Source organism: Mirounga leonina, unplaced genomic scaffold (assembly GCF_011800145.1).
Source record: "Mirounga leonina isolate KUSES-001 unplaced genomic scaffold, KU_Mleo_1.0 Mir_93, whole genome shotgun sequence".
Taxonomy (NCBI): Eukaryota; Metazoa; Chordata; class Mammalia; order Carnivora; family Phocidae; genus Mirounga; species Mirounga leonina.
In genome coordinates this window covers 30,396,772-30,402,197 of record NW_023270854.1, presented here as the reverse complement: position 1 = coordinate 30,402,197, position 5,426 = coordinate 30,396,772, and the positions used below count along the sequence as shown (strand labels likewise).

Below are 5,426 nucleotides of genomic sequence, written 5' to 3'. Positions count from 1 at the left end.
CCTCCCCTCTTGGAATACCCAGTGTACTAATTGTCCCCTGGTTTTCCAAAACTAGGCTGCTGTTAAGAGAGGATAACACAGGTCATTTATATCACATGAGTGTTAATATCATCAGAAAATAGTATCCCAAAGCATACTTTGCCACTCAGGAGAGATTGGGAACCATCTCTTTGTCCCTTATTCTCATATCTAAAATGGGGGACTTCAATGGTTTTTACTGCTCACTGTAAATCAAAATCACCATGGGGGCTTTTAAAATCTCTCTACTTGGTGTGTGTCGTTAGGGCTGGGCTTTAGGTATATATGCTTACCAAGCTAAACGGATTCTCATAAAGTGGGCCTAGTGGTCCTCCACCTTGTTGCACGCTGAAATCACCCGAGAAGCTTTCATAGCTACTGATATTTCCAGTCACACCTCTAGAGATTTTTATTTCACTGGTCTGTGATATGATCTTGGCATCAGTATTCTTGAAAGCTTCTCAGATGATCCTACTGTGCAGTCACTGAACTCTCTGGTCATCCTTGTGCAGGGGCCACGCTAATCTTCTCTGTATTCCAATTTTGGTGTATGTGCTGCTGAAATGAGCACCACTGAGCTGTACTCAAGGTAGACCTCTGACTAGTGTTTGCAGATGGGTTTGTTTGGATGTGAAGATCTTTTTTCTTAACTTTGCTAAGAATCCATGATTTCACATTTATTAGACATGCTTCGGTGGAATATGGCATTTAGGTTATAGAAAACCCTGGTTATCTTAGGTCATGTTTAAGTTGTTATTTCTGGGTCACAGTTTTCAAACTTAAATTATTTTGAGAATGCTGCATGGGGACCTTAAACTACTCTGAAAAACATTTGCAGCCTAATAGAAATCATGCACAACCTTCTCATAAAAAATCAAAATGTAGTTGGAGCATATTAAATAACTCTATTTTTAGAGCAACTGAAGTAATGTCCTAAGACCACATTGAAGAGATGAGTCTGCTGCTGCTTGTTTGAATGGAATTCAGTTAGAAGATTTGCGTTTGTGCACTTGAGGCTTTAAGATTCAATGATCAATCTATCACAAAACTAATTTATATCCTACACTGGTGTAAGATAGGCACTCTTCTCTGCTATGGAGGATAGTAAACTGAAGAAAATAAAATCCTTCTCTTTCAGTAATTTATAATCTTACTTGATGAAAAAACTTAAACATGAAACATAAGGCCGTCAACACCAAGTGCCTACTGCTGTGAATTCAGAATAGCAAGGCTGATCTGTGTGCAAGGGGTAATTAGAGATGGCATGGATGGAACAGAGCTGTTGTGTGCAGTGTGGGCCACCTTTATAAGGACACCTGGAGTGTGTGTTAAGAACTCAGATTCCTAGGACACACCCAGGCCTACTCAGTCTCTCTGGGCTAGAGCCTGGGAATCTGCCCTTTAAACAGAGTTTTCAAACCTTTACTGTGTACACAAAGTTTTGATGCAGTAGATGCAAAATAAGCTAGGCCTTATATGATGGGTTGGAGTTAGGGAATAGTAATGAGTAGTTCACATGTATTGAAAGCTAGACACTTTTTAAAATTTATTTTTAATTTTTATTTCTTAAAGATTTTATTTGAGAGAAAAAATCTTAAGCAGATTCTGCACTGAGTGTGGAGCCTGATGAGGGGCTCTATCTCACGACCCTGAGATCATAACCTGAGCCGAAGCCATGTCGGATGCTTAACCAACTGCCCCACCCAGGCGCCCCTAGACAATGTTTCAAATGGTTTACGTGTACTACCTCCTTTAAACTCCCCAGAACAAACAAAAACTATGAGTCAAGTTTTGTTATTATCCCCATTTGATATATGAGGAAACTGAGGCACAGGGAACTTGAGCAGCTTGCTCAAAGTCACACAGCTACTCAGTGGCAGAGGCAAGACCTGGGGACAGGCAGTCTCTCTCCTGACCCTATACTCCAAATGACTTTTTCTCTAAGCCAGAAGGAAGGAAGAACACATTAATTCTGACAAACTCATAGATTCATTTGAACACAGGGATGAATTACATATAAATAGAACTTATAAATGGTCTGAAAAATAGTGAAGTTTCTGTTAAGAGCAGGTGAGAATTACAGTACAGTCCAAGGCACAAAAATAGAGTTGAGCTGACCCTGGGTTGTCACTGAGGGATGAAGGAAACATTATGAAGAGGTTGTAGTTCAAGGCCCTGATCCCATGTAAAACTTCCCAGGAATACAGAGATTAGCAGGATTGCTGCAAAGGATCCTGAGTCCCAGGAATACTTAATAAGACCATCAGTTCTCAAGAGGCCATTCCTCCCCGTATGACCAGCTTTGATACATTTACAGTGGAATCAAGTGGGAGAACCCAGACTTTTGCTCCAAACCAGAACAGTTCAATTAGGCACGCTTCCCTCTCTCGTTTGGAGCTGGAGTCAGGTAAATTTATGGTAAAGAAAGTGAAATTTTCTTCAGAGCGTAGAAAATCAGTATTTTGGGGTATCTTTGACTTGACCAAATATTCTTGTGGGCATTCTGGGCATCATTGTGGGAAACCGTGAGGGGCTGGTACAGGCAGAGCAGGAGCAGAGTCTTGACGATGTGTGGGACCCAGCTGCAGCTGGTGGCAGAAGTAGTACGAGGGCTTTGACCGCTGGATGAGCCCTGCTCGCTTCCTGTGCTGTGTAGCAGGCTGGAGCACCAGTCACAAAAGTAATTTCTTTCTTTCTTTTTTTTTTTTTTTTAAGATTTTATTTATTTATTTGAGAGAGAGCATGAGGGGGAGAGGGTCAGAGGGAGAAGCAGACTCCTCGCTGAGCAAGGAGCCCGATGTGGGACTCGATCCCGGGACTCCAGGATCATGACCTGAGCCAAAGGCAGTGGCAGTCGCTTAACCAACTGAGCCACCCAGGCGCCCCACAAAAGTAATTTCTGAACAGGCAAATGCACCAAAGGTGAGACAGAACCAATTAGCCTTGGCAGTGTAGCAGACACATTAAAACCTTTAATTCATTGGTTTTCGGGGTCCCTTCTTTCTTCTTAAATATTACCATTGACCTCTCAAATAAACCTATCTCAACATCGAAGAAAAAAGCTTTTAGAAAGTCCATATGAAATATGTAGCACATCAAACAGGAATTCGATAGTTAACATGACAGGTGGCATTGCTGCTTGCTTGAACTTGTCTACTCCCGACTCATCAACAGGTGCTATCTGCAGCCATATATTGTTTTAAAATGTAAGGCTACAGATGATGAGAGGATTGCCATTGAGAAGACAGTTTGTGACTCCCAGTTTGCGAGAGGAGGGGGTACACCACACCACACAGGGCCATCCATAGGAGGAGGCACCAGGGTGGGTCAGGAGGCAGAGAGCCAGGGGAAAACATGGGCACGAACCTTCATTCTGGTGTTAGAGGGAAGGAATGGGTGAGGCAAGGTAAACTGGTTTAGGATTGAGTAAGTGAATATTTTCAGCAGGCCATAGTGCATAGAGCATGTTCCTAATTGCCTGATACTTGGTCCTGAGGTGTTTAGGGCAGGGGAATATCGATTCTACAGTATAAGATCTCCGCAGAGGAGGGTTGGGGGTGGGCTTCAGGTTGGTTAGTTTGCATATGAAAAGTATGTTCCTAGAGCGAGTGTTTACTGTAGGAATTAGCTAGGCCTGGAGGAAGCAGTCTCTCCATAATCAGGGCTCCAGATGTCATAATATCAGACAGGAAAAGAAGATTAATACACACATGGTAGATGCTTTATTTTAGGACCTAATACCAACAGTACAATTATTTGTTGAGAATGACTGAACCTAATGAACGTCACAGTAGAACTTGGCTTTCTGCCTGGATTTGAATCAAGTTAGAGAAAGGACAGTTTTGTCCTATCTGCAGACTTCAGTGGCAAAGCATCGCTGACCACCCACCATCCACATTTCTTTCTGTTTCTTCACATGCAGTACTGTTGGAAGAACCTGGATAAATCCCAGATGTTGAATTTCATCCTACTGTATGCTCCAAGTTGTCACTGCTTGAGTTTCTTGATAATAAACATTTATTTCGAGTCATAGAGCACTGATGTAGTATGGCTTTTTGTGTTCAAAATGCATTTTACTAACTTTAAAGCCCAAGTAGAGTTATCAAGGATCTAAGGGAGCCACTTAAGTTTTTTTGTGTGATAATCAATAATATTATAAGAGGAAAATTAAATGCCTAGACTATTTTAAAATTTCCAAATCCTCTGTTGTCCTGGGACGTATCCTCTGAGAATATCAAGTATCTACTATCTATAGGTTTTACTACCCAGTAACCTTAAGAATAATTCTATAAAACAGACTGCAAATACTGTAATGTGGGGTTCCCTTTTAGAAATCCTAATTTAAATTGTATTACAAAAGAAATAACTACTGTGTATAGAAAATATTGACAAATAAAACAAATCCCAAAGAAAATTACTTCTGAAAAATTTGAAATGTATAGTTTCAGATATAAAACATTTTTAGAGAAAACTGAATCACTCCATGGGTACTTCTATTTATAACTTAGATATTTCTTTTGTAAGTTGTGAATATATTTTCACTTCTAAAAATAGTTAACTACATGACAATGGCTAGTACCCCATTATATTTTTACACTTAAGATTTATTTAAGCAATCCCTATTTTAGGGTGTTTCAGTTATTAAATATGTTGTAATTTCCTTAGGTTAAATTATTAGAACTGGTAATGATAATTCAAAGAGAATTCATGTTTTCAATTCTTTTAATACACAAGACAAAAATAACTCCCAGAGAAGTTGATAAAATTTACACTCTTCACAAGTATAGAAGTATCAGTTTGATAGCCAAGAGGTTATTCATTGTTTTCATTTACACTTCTTTCATTACTTATATGCTGTACCATTTTTTTTATGTGTCTATTGTTAGTTTGTATTAATTCTTTGAAATAAGGCCTGTTTATTTCTTTCACCTTCTGTCTTTGGTGGGTCTATAATTTTTTTAACTTATTTCCTAGAACTCACTGTGTTTATAGCACACTGACTGCAGCAAATTCATCTGATGCCCTGCATCACATATCCTTGACTTACCTCTGATCTCGACCACAGCTGTGGACAATAGTTCTCCACAAGGTCAGATTCTCTGACATGCACTTTATATCTTTTTACCTTCTGTTTTAGGGAATTCCTCAAAGCCTCACAGCCTTCTTGGATGAGAAGCAGTGGGGCAATGCTCCGGCCTCCTTATTCTGGGTGGTTGATTCTAGGCAGCATGTTGTATAGTTTTCAGAGGTCCTAGTGGCTACCCTGGCCTTCAGCGATGACCTGACTTTTTGTTTCCTCTTCCTATCCACTTTCGCTTTTCCCTGCTCTCCCACTTCTCTTCCCTGGTATCACTTCATACATAAGCACTCAAGTCCTTGTCTCAGGCTCTGCGTTTAAGGGACTTCAA

General features: G+C 40.1%; 1 non-coding gene across 1 annotated transcript; it reads right to left on the bottom strand.

Annotated features, from left to right (window-relative positions):
- Window positions 1-483: 483 nt before the first annotated feature.
- LOC118004789 lies at window positions 484-589 on the bottom strand. Its single transcript, XR_004677682.1, has one exon. It is a non-coding gene; the product is annotated as a U6 spliceosomal RNA (small nuclear RNA).
- Window positions 590-5,426: the final 4,837 nt, after the last annotated feature.